At 42.9% G+C, this 13,505-nt stretch overlaps 1 long non-coding RNA gene across 1 annotated transcript in view; it reads right to left on the bottom strand.

The window, feature by feature from the left end:
* Window positions 1-1,085: 1,085 nt before the first annotated feature.
* The window catches only part of LOC104961862 (uncharacterized), a 15,738-nt gene continuing 3,318 nt past the window's right edge, over window positions 1,086-13,505 (bottom strand). The window contains exons 2-4 of the long non-coding RNA XR_800145.1: window positions 7,315-7,317; window positions 4,220-4,228; window positions 1,086-1,235 (exon numbers count right to left, since the gene is read on the bottom strand). This is a non-coding gene — a long non-coding RNA (uncharacterized lncRNA). The remainder of the gene's footprint in view (window positions 1,236-4,219; window positions 4,229-7,314; window positions 7,318-13,505) is intronic.

Here is a 13,505-nt window from a genome sequence, read left to right as displayed (position 1 = left end):
GTTTACTGCTGGTGTCAGCTTTTTCTTCATAACAATTCTAAAGCTGCTGCATATATATAATGGAAAATGGAAAAAAGGACTTGTCTTATGAAAGTACAGTGCATAAATAACAAAACCATGGAAACAGTGAGTTAGGTACAACATATAAGAGTTTGTAAAGCGTGATGTAACCCCTTAAGCTTATGGCTACGAATAGAAAAGGTAGCAGGAGAGGTGTATTTCGTCTAAGATTTAGTTTGCTTATATGGCATTGTTTAAATTGACTTTCCTTCGATTTCATTATTGTTGCCTTTAAATGCATTTGACAAAAAAAAGGTTTTTCATTTGTACTTAAAACCACTTTTAAACAATTTTGAAAGATCCTAGTTTCCTATTATTTTGAAAGGGTAAATCAACTGACAAAACCATTGGAAATCAAAACACTTTTAAATCCCATGTCGCATTTACTGACTAAATCCAGACCGTGTTATGTTTAAAGTGACCCTGTTATGCAAATGTTCAGGTTCATATGCAAATGTTGTGTCTGAAACCAGAGCCCAGACTGCTCTGATTGGTTAGTATTGGTTGTGATTGGTCAACCATTAAGAGATGTCCCGCCTCTCAACCTATCACGAACAATGTCTTGGAGCGCTAGCAAATAAAAGCGTGAGGGCCTCTTTAATACTTTCCCCTTTTAACCACTCCAAACTTTTAGGATAATCCTTCTCAGAGAAAGAAAAGTGCCTTCATTGTCCTATCATTTATTTACTTTCTAACACCCGTAGGGGATCAGCCTCCTTATCTTCCGCCCTAACCTGGCTGCCACACTACTCTTCACCTGCACAGCCCCCGTCATTCTGCTTTTCACTGTAGATAGTTATCTCGGCATGGACAGATAACTTTAAGGTTCCCGCCACTGCGCCAGCCAGACCAAACCCAGACACCATCAGATAAATCACCACAAGGTGTTCCTCTTTAATCTGCTAATCTCTGGAAACCCTGCTGCACTGTGGGTAGATACGGGTCTGTGGGCATACAGTAGGTGGATGGTGTGTATTATCCAAAATAAAGAGGAAGATTTGAAGTAATAGATGGGGAGACCTTGTTTAGTCCGGTTGAATCGATCCCTGGTGCGTTTAACCGCTTGGTGCGGTCGTTTGGGTCGTTGTGAACGCAGTCCGAGACCTCTGATGTGAACTAAACAACTGGACTCTGGTCTGCCTAAAAGAGGTGGTCTCGGACCGCTTGCTAGTGAACTCAACGCAGTGTCAACGGTCCTCACCAAAACAAAGGAAGCGTAGTATTTACGCGTCACAAGAACGTGGATGTCTTCAAAAGTGTTGAACAGTTTCGTCTAAAGTAAAAATGCTCTGTCATCTATACATAAAAGTCAGAGCCACCTGTCGTTGGTGAATCCTCGTCCTCACTGCAGAACGTCTCATTATATGTGTTATAATGTTTTTTTTACACATGTCGTCTGATATAATCCTATGCGGGCCGCTAGAGTCTGTTGATATGCTCTCCAGATTAACAGCAGCATGAGAATAACCTGCCGAAAGTGCTGATGCTCCATGGCGGAGGCTACGGTAGAAATTGCCGGGATTTGCTTTTTTACCCCCTTAATGTCTGACCAATTGTTGAACAGCATTTCTGTTCACATGACTTGTGTTTAAAGTTTATAGTCCATTTGAGTTTTTCCAGTGTGAACCCTAGGTGTGAACGCAAACCAAACCTTCTGAAAAATGAAAAAATGTAACAAACTGTCTTCTGGTGCGCACCAGAGAAGCGGACTATTAATGCAAAACTTGGAAAGTGCCTTCTGTCCTTACATGTTATACTCAACCTCACGTTGTAACCCTGTTTAAAATAAATTCCAATATTTAATATGTGCTCTTTAAATCAAGACTTTTATTCTTACGATACTAACAATTAAAAAAATATGTTTGTTAGCATGTCAGGTAACAACATTATGTATTTCCTTTTAATTAAAAAAGCTGCGAATAAACACAAAGCACTTTTCCAAGCAGTCGTGTGATTTTTATGGTGGCTTTATATTTATCTGTGCGCAGTATGCTGATGAATGGTGTAAGAATTCAAAGCGTTCTTCCTTCCTGTGTGTGTCCTTCCAGAGTGCAGCTCAGACTGTCAGCGCTGCACGGCAGACCTCCAGACGGGCATCGGCAGTGTGTGTCTCTGGTGTGAAGTGGCGAGGACTTGGCTGCTTGGCGATCACTGCGTCTCCCACTGTCCTCAGGGACACTACGGCTATCACGGAGCCTGCATCAGTAAGGACTTTAACTCCCCTGGCCTATATATAGAGACAGTTGCACAGTGAGGACGTGTTTTGTAAAGGCCGACCAGGAAGTGAGCATTACAAAGGTTCCATGAGAAAAGCAATGAGATTTTTCCATTGGATTTCATAACAGTGCAGAAAATAATATCTGTGGCAAGCACACGTTTATAATATATTTTTTGGTTTGTTTTTGTTGCAGGATAATCTCCACATATTAAAATAAAGACCATTATGATATTTCAAGCATGCATGCAATCGCCAGAAGTAAAAAGCTAACGTTAGGCTATAAGCTAAAAACATTAAGATAGCATGTATGCGCATCACTACCGCTAAGCTATTCAGCTAATGTTCGGCGTGATGATGTTATTTAGTCTAATTTAGTCACTCGTTAGCAACCTTATTGCTCATTGCACATTCACAAGTGGGGTATTTACTGACGTGTTCGTATTGATCTTAGTTCAGTTATCTAAAAAATAAACATGTCTTTGAAACGAGAAAACTGGAAGTGGTCAAATCCTTACCGACTTCATGTTTTAGGACTGCTTCCTGCACCACTCTATTTGTAAACATATACATTTAAATCAAACAATCCAAGACCTTATTCAGACGTCTTACCAAAACACATTCAAAGATTTGTTGACTGTGAGATTTGCAAACCAAATGCTAAATTGCTAACTTATTTCTGGGTTTTATGACTCATTCCTGCACCTCTCCATACTGTACATAACAAGATCAGGCTGCCCTGATTGTGAAGGGCCTTTATGTTTAATTGATCAGTCAAAGATCTCTAAAGTTAGGGTCATCTTATGAGCCTGGTGAGGAGTCTTCCTTGACCATTTTAAAAGAAGAATTACTGAATTTAATTCCAGGGTTTAGAGAAACACTCTTTTTTATTTATACCCTTGAAGATTCTTATTTTCTTATTTTTTTGTGGAATCACTATCACTGCACTCTCCTCAGGCTGAAAAAGAACATTGGCGAACGATGTTGATATACACTCAATGATTCTTTAATAACTCCTGGAAGAACACAGAACTTCCTCCCAGCTTACGGTTGATGCTTTTGTCTCCTAACTCTCATCATCATCATCATCAAGGTCATCATCCTTGCCCTCTTTATCATCATCATCTTCATCATCATCCTCATCATCACTCTCTTTCTCACCCTCTTCGTCATCGTCCTCACCCTCTTCATTATCATCATCATCATTAACATCGTCATCGTTATCGTCATCATCATCATCATCATCCTCATCATCATCATCATCATCCCCATCTTTGTTTTTATATTCATCATCATCCTAAATATTGCAAACATATTCATCTGATTTTCATGATCCTGCTTATAATGAACATCATCTTCATCACTCCTTAACATCGTAATCATCATCATCATCATCATCATCATCATCATCATCATCACCACTATCATACTCCTTCTTGTCCTTCATTTCTTCGTCATTATTTCTATTAACCTGCTAATTTTATATCAGAATCGTTGCCATCATACTTATATCATCATCATCATTACCATCATCTTCATCATCATCATCAACCCTCTCATCCTCTCCTCATCATAATAATCATAATCCCATCATGCTCCTCCTGCTTAATCTCTTATTATAGAGTTTCATCTTCACCAGCTTTATCTGCCTGCCAATCAACATCATCCACCTACTCCTCATCATCATCATCCTCAATCTGGTCCTCCTCATCCTCATCAGCATCATTCTCCTGCTTATTCACATCCTCCGATCTCATCAGTATTGTCATGGTCATCGTGGTCATCATCATCATAATCCTGCTCCTCTTTTTCATCCCGGTCATCTTCATCATCTTCGTCATCACGACGCAGTGTTTCAGCAGTAGAAATCCCTCCACGCTGAGCTGCAGAAACATTTAAATGCAGAGAGTGTGAGCAGGAAGCTTCAGGCTATAGAGCGAAAACCTCTGGAGTCTCATTTAGCTGAGCCCTCGGCAAACACACACACACACACACACACACACACACACACACACACACACACACACACACACACACACACACACACACACACACACACACGCTTTCAGACATACAGTAACCATTTTATTTTTAGTCAGGTAACGTCTCACTCTGCTGTTATTTCAGGCCCGAGGAGGAGTTTTGCTACATCAGAGGGAATTTTGAAGTCTTTTTTCTGGTGTTGATGATATTATGCAAGGCTGGATATGAGCATTGAGGGGTGGGGAGTGCAGCAGAGTAATATGAGAATGATTAGACCCATGATAGTAATTAGTGATACTTGTGAATATGTATTTCTGGATGTGGCTTTAATTAAGGCATGGTTTTATCAAGGATACATTTAAGTGATAATTTAAATACCTTTGGTTATTTTTCACGGTGGGCACGTAGCTACAGAACATAACTGATACTGTATTTTTTAAAAGGGCCCCTTCTTGCTCATTTTCAGGTTCATATTTATATGTTGTCCCTCTACTGTGACATGTTAACATGCTTTAATGTTCTAAAAAGGTCTTTATTGTTCTCATACTCTGTAGCAGTGGTTCTCAACTGGTCAGGCCTCAGGACCCACTTTTTACTTGGTCAATACATCACGACCCAACATTTTGAAGCACTCAAATCTATTCAACAAAAAATTGTGCTGTAATATACGCTTTTCAGCATACAATATTAATCAAAGTGAAGTACAGTGCATACTGTATATCCCTTATATCCCTTCACAGAATTCAGATTTTTAGAAATACTAACATAAATTATGCATTCTGGTACACTCTGAGAAGAAAATAAAGAAATCTATTACTAACCGATATATTAATAATATTTTATGCCATTGTTTGTTTTTCACTTTGTTCTGACATCTTGCTGCGAGAAGAGTAAAGAGGAGATAGTCTGTGTGACTTACTTTAAATTGTGGGTAAGGGTAGATAGCTCCCATTGTTCTGTGACCTGTCAATCATCAAACCGAGGGTCATATTTCATTATGTGTTCATTTTTATCTGAAGTTGTACCCATGGATTTATAAAGAAGAGTTCTACCGCAAAGTTATTCTCCGTGGGGACTTCCGGCAACAATCTTGATTCTGATTGGCCAGAAGACTCGAAAAAACANCAAGCGAGCTGAGGGTCAATGCGGCTAAAGCCCGCACATATAGCCCTGAAATGGCATGCGACAGTCATTATGAGTTGTGGGAGAGTGTGAGTGCAGCCAAAGGAGCACAACTTCCAGGGGAGGGGGGGGGGGGGGTTTGCGCGTCGGGACATCCGATGGAAGATATTAGACTGCCTACCCACGACCAGTCGACGCAAACAAGAACAAGCCGAACGTCTGACATAGCGTCGCTCGTTTAGGGTGACGAGGTGAAGCCCGAGACTACAGTCTCAGTTAATTGGATAGCATTATTCCCGCACAACGTTCCTTGTGTATATCAACTACCCACGTCCTTTAGTCGAAAAGAAGGAGGAGGTTTTGTGGAAATCCGACCTCCACTACAGTCGAAGAGGTTACCCGTTTTGCCCATGACTTACAGTCATTACGAATATAGTCCGTTCGACCGTACCTTTCGTCAAACAATGGAGATTCTCTTGTCGACCCGTTCCTCTTTCGTCGAAAATCCGCAGTGGTCGTCTCTCCCGAACATTTATTTTACTCATAAATTCCCTTAAATTAATCTTACACTTCTTTGTGTCAAAAAGAAAAAGCGTGAAACGTTTAAGAACAAGGTGTCCGTTTTTCGTTCCGCTGTCCGCCGCTCTTTCTCCCAACTGCATGCTATACTTTCAGATTACACCTCCCTCCCGTCTACCTCTGATCTCCTCCTCCTCTCTCGGTGTCCACTGGAGCGTCGAGACTCAATTAGTGAGGAGGCATCAAAGAGACAATTCTAGGGCCCTACCTCCTTTCCTACCTCCTCCCTCCTCCCCTCCCCTCCAACCTCCCCTCCGTCGACCAGACCACCGCCGGTGTCCCTTTTCTTCGCTAAATAAACCGAGGCCGAGACTGAAAACCCCACCCTTATCTCGCCCTTGTACAACACGTAAGGCGGGCACAAACACAACACATATACCCTTACAAATACGTGTGAATACTCGCTACCTCTCCAATACCCTGAAAGACGCTCTGGCCCCCTCAAGGGCACGTACACAGTACAGGTATCTACAAGATCTAGCGGGTTCACATTGGTGCAGAGCGCATAACAACAAACGGAGAAAACACAACACAAAAAAACATTTCACCAACGGCACAAGGAGCAAAAACAAATTAAAAACAAAAGAGCCAAACAAACTATAACCACAACAACACAAAAAAAAAAAAAAACAAAAAGGAAAATAAAGACTATTAAATGCCATCAGAAGAACACAAATACAGGAGGAAAAAAAAAACAAAAAAAAAAAGACAGTGCACAAGAGAAGAGATGAGGAGAGTAAAAAGAAAAAAAGAGAAAAAGAAGCGAAAAGCAAAAACCAATACAAAAACACGAAACAAAACAAAAACAAAAAAAAACACAAAAAAACATTACAAACAAAAACAAAATAGAAAAAAAAAAAAAAAACAACAAAACAATAAGAAAAAAGAAAGCAGAAATATAAACTACAAAACAAAAAATATATATCACAGAAAGAAGAGACGGGAGTCTAAAGAGACTGTGAGAGAGAATAAAAAGAGAATCGACAACAGACAAAAAACACACATACAGATATGATACGAGTAGAGAGGACCAACAACAGACACACAAAATAAGCACCCACAACAACACACAAACACACACACCAAACACACAACCACAACACACACACACAACACACACACCAACACACACCACACAACACACGACACACACACACACACACACACACACACACACACACACACAACACACACACACACACAACACAACACACACACACCACCAACAAAACACAACACACACACACGACCACCACACACACACACCTGCGTGTCTCTCGTTCTCACTTTATATTGAGTTTTCTTGGAGAAATGGAAACCGCTCACACGGGTTGGTTAAACAGCCACTCCCAGACGGTCTTATCAAAAAAAATGGAAATGACCAAAATAAGAAACACACACACACACGCAAGTAGACACAAGACATCTGATACCAACAAAAAGGAGTGTTATAATTTACAGAAAAGTAACCTTTTCGACAACTAAACGGAGGGCGTCATGTGAATCCACACTTAAGTTGTCTTGAAAGGGTTGTAACAGTTATAATAAGTATCTGCCCCCTTTTGTTAGGCAACTTAAACTTTTTTTGGGTTTCGGTTAATTAAGTTCTTATAAACTACGAGACTTGTTAGACTAAAAGAACAAATACGTTAACTACTTAGTGGGACAACCTACAACGGACGTGACTGAAATATATATCTCCGGACGTATGAACATTTATCCAACGTCAAGAAAGTTTATAACCATCTAATTTCCACCCATCCATTAAAACCTCTTGGTCGACGCCACGCGATCTTAAACCTTTTATGTGTCGGCCTCTTTAGACGATGAAGGAGTGTCTCGGGGAGGAGGTTGGTGTGCTGCTTGCGCGTGTACTGGTCTACTCCCGTGCTCTATTTGCACCAACGTGTCTATCTTCCGACTGTCCGTCCATCCCGGTAGGTCAATGAAATGGGCCCGGGCCGAGTCTACTAACAGCAACGAAAAAAATAAGACAAGACAGTCATTACTAATTGATACACATAAAGCTTTCAAAAGAAGATAAACAATATAGACACCTACATTCTCAGGAAAAGAGATACAATAATAATTATTATACAAAGGGAGGAACATCAAGACAAAATTGAAAGAAAAGGAAAATTCACCTTTCGAGAAAAGCTATTCTTATAAAACAAGAAAGACAGGAAAACGGTAGTCTATAGGGGGGGAATAAATATATAATACTAGCGAAATAACTCTAAGCGACGTAATGACGTTTGGTGGTTTGGTAGCACGAAAGTCGTCAGGGTAAAGTTAAAGGTATAACCCTCAGACCACACGACGATGTTTACGGTTTTTCACCCGGAAAGTTCTTTCATAGAAAATGAGTGTGTTTCGATGTTTCACATATTACGCGCTCTTATTAGGTCTGTATGTCCTATGAGATTGTCGATCGTCGTGGTTACCCTATACCACAACCAAATATAAGATAGGGTATCATCTAGGGCTGATTCAACACTATTCTTAACTCCTTCACACCAAAGAACAGGTGACAGGTGTCCCGCACTTGAGTCCTCCGTACTTGAGTTCTACTGTTGAGTCTGAGCCACCACAAGTTTTTATTTCTGAAATGACCTAATTGTGTCATGTTTTGTTCTTTTGTGTTTTTAGTGAGAAGGCTTTTTTTGACTACGTTATTAGTACTAGTAACTCTTTTGTCCCTATGCGTGGTACCTCGCCCGAACTTGCCACCTGGACTTACCTTTGCTTGACCGTGAACCTGTCCCACCCCGATTGTGTTATATATGGGTGCCACTCTCGTCACCTTTGTTAGGTGCCCTTTGAATTAGTGCTTGTGTCCCTTGTCGTATCCGCCTCGTTCCCTCAAGACTTTGCTCTACGAACTCCCCATCCGCCACAGTCAGAAGGTAGTTTATCTGGCCCCTTTTGTGGAGCTACATCGGGGAGTGTGTGGGGCGTTCCTGCCTGAATTCGTCGAGGTCGTGCCGAGGGAGTGTACGTGGTGAGACGAGTACAGTCAGAAGGAGTTTACCTGGCCCCTCTCGGAGCTAAATCGGGGAGTGTGTGGGAGGCATCCTGCCTGTTTCGTCGAGGTCGTAGCCGAGGGAGTGTACGTGTGAGACCGAGTACAGGTCAGAAGGTCAGTTTATCCTGGCCTTTTCGTGGAGCTAAATCAGGGAGTGTGTGGGGGCTTCGTCGAGGTCGTCGAGGCGCTCGTGCCGAGGCCCCTACGTGTGAGAACGAGTACAGTCAGAAGGTAGTTTATCTGGCCCCTTTTGTGGGAGCCTAATCGCGGGGAGTGTGTGGGCGGCTCCTCGCCATCGATTCGTCGAGGTCGTCCGAGGGAGTGTCACGCTGGTGAGACGAGTACAGTCAGAAGGTAGTTTATCTGGCCCCTTTCCGTGGAGGCTAACATCGGCGAAGTGTGTGGGGGGCTTCGCTCGAGGTCTCGAGTCGTGCCGAGGAGTGATGTGGTGACGCGAGGTACAGTCACCGAAGGGTAGTTTATCTGGCCCCCTTTCTGTGGAGCTACATGGGGAGTGTGTGGGGGCTTCTCCTATCGTCAGGTCGTGCGAGGGAGTTACCGTGCGTGAACGATCTACAGTCAGGAAGCACGTTGTACACTCCTGGCCCCTTTGGGTGGAGCTAAATCGGAGTGTGTGGGGGCTTCGTCGAGGTCGGTTCGAGCGTCGTGCCGAAGGGCACGGTACCGTTGAGACCGAGTACAGTCAGAAGGTAGTCTGCTATGCTGGCCCCTTTTGGAGCTAAATCGAGGGGGGAGGTGTGGCGGCTTCTGCCTGATCATCGTTCGAGGGTCGTGCCGAGGATGCTATCTGTGAGACCGAGTAACGCTCAGCAAGGTTAGTTTTATCTGGGCCCCTTTTGTGGAGCCTCATCGGGAGTGTGTCGCGCGGCTCGCTCGATGTCGTCGAGGTGCGAGCCAGAGGGATGTACGTGTGAGACCACTACAGTCACGAAGGTAGTTTTCTGGCCCCTTTTGTCGGAGCCAAATCGGGGAGTGTGTGGAGGGCTTTCTGCCCTGATCGTCGAGGTCGTGCCGAGGGAGGTGCTACCGTTGTCGCAGACCGAGTACAGTCAGAAGGGTAGTTTATCTGGCCCCTTTTGTGGAGCCTAAATCGGGGAGTGTGTGGCTTCCTGCCTGATCCGTCGAGGGCGTCGCCGAGGGAGTGTACGTGGTGAGACGAGTGACAAGTCAGAAGGTAGTTTAATCTGGCCCCTTTTGTGGAGCTAACATCGGGGAGTGTGTGGGGCTTCCGCGAGGTCGTCGAGGTCGTGCCGCAGGGAGTGTACGGTGTGAGACGAGTACAGTTCAGAAGGTAGTTTATCTGGCCCACTTTTGTGGAGCTAAATCGGGGAGTGTGTGGGGGCTTCCTAGCCTCGATTCGTCGAGGTCGTGCCGGAGGAGGAGTGTACGTGGTGAGAACGAGTACAGTCAGAAGGTAAGTTTAATCTGGCCCCCTTTTGTGGAGAAGCGCTCCTTATGAATAATGACATTCTGTCTCCCCTGTACTGTTTTGATTTATATTTCTTATCGGAAAGTACTATTCATAGGCTCTGTACTGTAGGTGTAGTATTTCGCGGCACGCCCTATTCGGAGTGGTTTGCGCCGCACCGTCGGGTCTTTTCTGCCGACCTGACGCCTTTTCTTGCCGATTGAATCGGCGTCGGGAACACCACCGGAAGTCGGACAAAGGGATAACACTGATTGGCTGTTCAGCTAGCGAATCAGTGCATGAGAAGTGTTAACGGAAGTGAGGGAGGTAAACAAATGATTTAAAATGGAAGATGCAACACACACGGACGGCTATTTCACTTCATCGGTTTATAGAGCTCCTGTTCGTTCATGTTTTCAATGGACGAGAGTGAAAATGGAAAGAAAAACGCTATTTGTTGTTTGTTTATATCACGGAGTCTGTTCTTCTTCTCTGTCTTCCGGTTGTTCCGGTTGTTGCCTCTTTTGAATGATGAATACACACTACCGCCGCTTGCTGGTAAGGAGAGCTATTGCCACTCACGCATACGCAGTTCATACGTGCTCGGCTCGGATTTGCGGTGTGTTCCAGTGCGCAGGAGAGTCCGGCGACGCAACAGTCGGTGTCGGTGTCGGCGACTTCTCAGGTGACTGGCCGGTGTATCTGGGCCTTAACCTGATAGAATAATGATGGAGACTTTTTTCTAATTAACACTCAATGCAAAATAGACTGCATAACTGACAAAACAATTCACATAAAAGGACATTTTTTTACAACTTTCTAGCGGTGCGTTTAATCCGGACTTTCCAGGTTGAAATATATTCACCAGCAAGACTCACATTTGACTGACTTTAATTGCTTCCAACAGGATCATCATCTGTGATGTGAACGCTAATAAAACTGCCACTCCTCCTTTCCATACGTCCCTGCCCTGTCAGATGGCTAATCATTCAAGTGGCCTATTCAGACACATTATCGTCCACCGAGCTCCATTCATTAGTCCAATCAGTTCTGTGATGAGGCTGAGAGGCCGAATAACAACAATAGTGAGTGCATGGAAGTGTGTGTGCACAGTGGACGCAGATGCGGTTTCAGCTGTGTAATTGCACCCAAAATCATTAAATACTTAACCTAAATGAGTTGGATTCAGTGTTATGAGCATTTATCCACTAGTTGCAGGGAAATTGTACACACACACTTACTCCCACACACACACACACGCCCCGGAGTGTGACTTTCTGCTGATTTGAGTTATTAGCAGTTGGAGTGAGCGGGGACTCTGCGAGCAGAGGGACAACACACCACACTTTCACACAAAACACACACTTCTAAATGCACTGGGGGCAATGTCATATAGGGAAACAGATGGTGTGAGAACGGTCAGGTCAGAGAGTGGATTTGCTGTAAACACGTTGATCTATAATATATTCATTTGCTCGATGGGATTAGCTTCTCTGCACACTGCGCTGCCAAAATCTACTGATGAAGCGAATACTGACAACGAACACATCACAATGCTGCAGACTGTTTATATTTCACATTTCATGTCTAGGTTACTTTAAATAGACCCTCCAGAAAAACGCGATTCTGCGATCGCAGAATTTACCGCATAATCAGCAAAATGGTGCAGATTTCTAAAAGGCCGCATATTTATCAAAAGGCCGCATAATCCCCGCATTTTTCCACACAAAGTTGAGAAGAAAAAAAAGTTGACTCGTCTTGACGTGAGGTCATCAACTCGCGCATCACAGAATGTAAACAACACTGTATAGAGTGAACGTGTGGAGCTCACACGATAGAGAAAACACCAAGATGAAAATATCTAATCCATCTCATTTACCGACGAACATTTCTACTAAAGACCGGGCAAAAAGTGGGGGGAAACTATTCTGCACCCCGTGCAACTGTGTGTTGGAGCATAAGAGAAAATCGACGGTGACGACCCACTTTGATTCATTCAAACATTCGAAAATGCTTTCTGGGTCTTTCCAGAATTGGAGGACATTTCATGTCCCCCATATAACAAATCTAATAATCCATGCCCAAAATGCTAAAACATGCACTTGTTGTGTTAAACATACTTGTCTTGAGACAAAATGTATATCAAGTTGTAGAACTCAACAAAACCGAAAAGACAGGCGTCGTCCCGTCTTCCCAGTAAGGTCCCCTTAACCTCTGTTAAAATCTGTGGTTGTAAAACTTTTACTTAGCGGGACAACATAAAACTATAAACAAACCATACGATAAATCCTTTTTAGTCTACATTTATTTGAGTAGTTTTTTTTCACTAAACGGGTCGATCGTAGTTCTACATATAAAAGGTTACCTTCCTTAATGGGGACCAATGAGATTAATATCAATTGTCCCCAACTTTTAGTTTACGGATTAACTCGAAATTGGGAGTCCTTAATAACGAATCTACATCGTACATTACGATGAAAGTTCCGTTCCTGTCTTGAACCGCTATAGATTACGTTCGTTTCCTAGTGAAACTTGTAATTATACGAAGATAAGACTATTATAGTTATTGTCCAACCGTCGACCGCAGTCACTCGACGGCTGTGAGAAAATTCCTGACTTTTCTAATACATTATTTTTATACTTTTTCATTTTCTCTCCTGAATGCAAAACACCGGACGATTGGGTACCGTGATCGTCTACCGAACGGACTACAGTGAACAGGTGACAACAACAGTAGACTCAATGTCAAAAACGGTGAAGGAACACTGGTTGGATTTTTTCCACAAACCGCTATTGTCGCGAAGCCCGAGCGCGAACCTCGTGTGAGAGACAGAACCGGCGTTTTAAGTCCGGACACATAAATTTTATAGAAATAGCTAAATTGTGTTTAACGTAAAATCGGCAAATGTTCTCGTGTATATAGTTAATCCGTATTATGGTTTTTTCACATTTATTGTTAGGGATAAAATTTACAATATAAAACTGTACGTTCAACCCGAGTGGTTCTTCGCCCCTGTTCTCTGTTTTACGAGGTAAGAAATCTCATACAAGCTACTCGATAAACTTTAAATTTAATTAATAAAACTTCTGGT

This window comes from Notothenia coriiceps, unplaced genomic scaffold (genome assembly GCF_000735185.1).
Source record: "Notothenia coriiceps isolate Sejong01 unplaced genomic scaffold, NC01 NC01_scaffold00033885, whole genome shotgun sequence".
NCBI classification, from domain to species: domain Eukaryota; kingdom Metazoa; phylum Chordata; class Actinopteri; order Perciformes; family Nototheniidae; genus Notothenia; species Notothenia coriiceps.
This window is presented reverse-complemented; position numbering and strand designations above follow the sequence as displayed.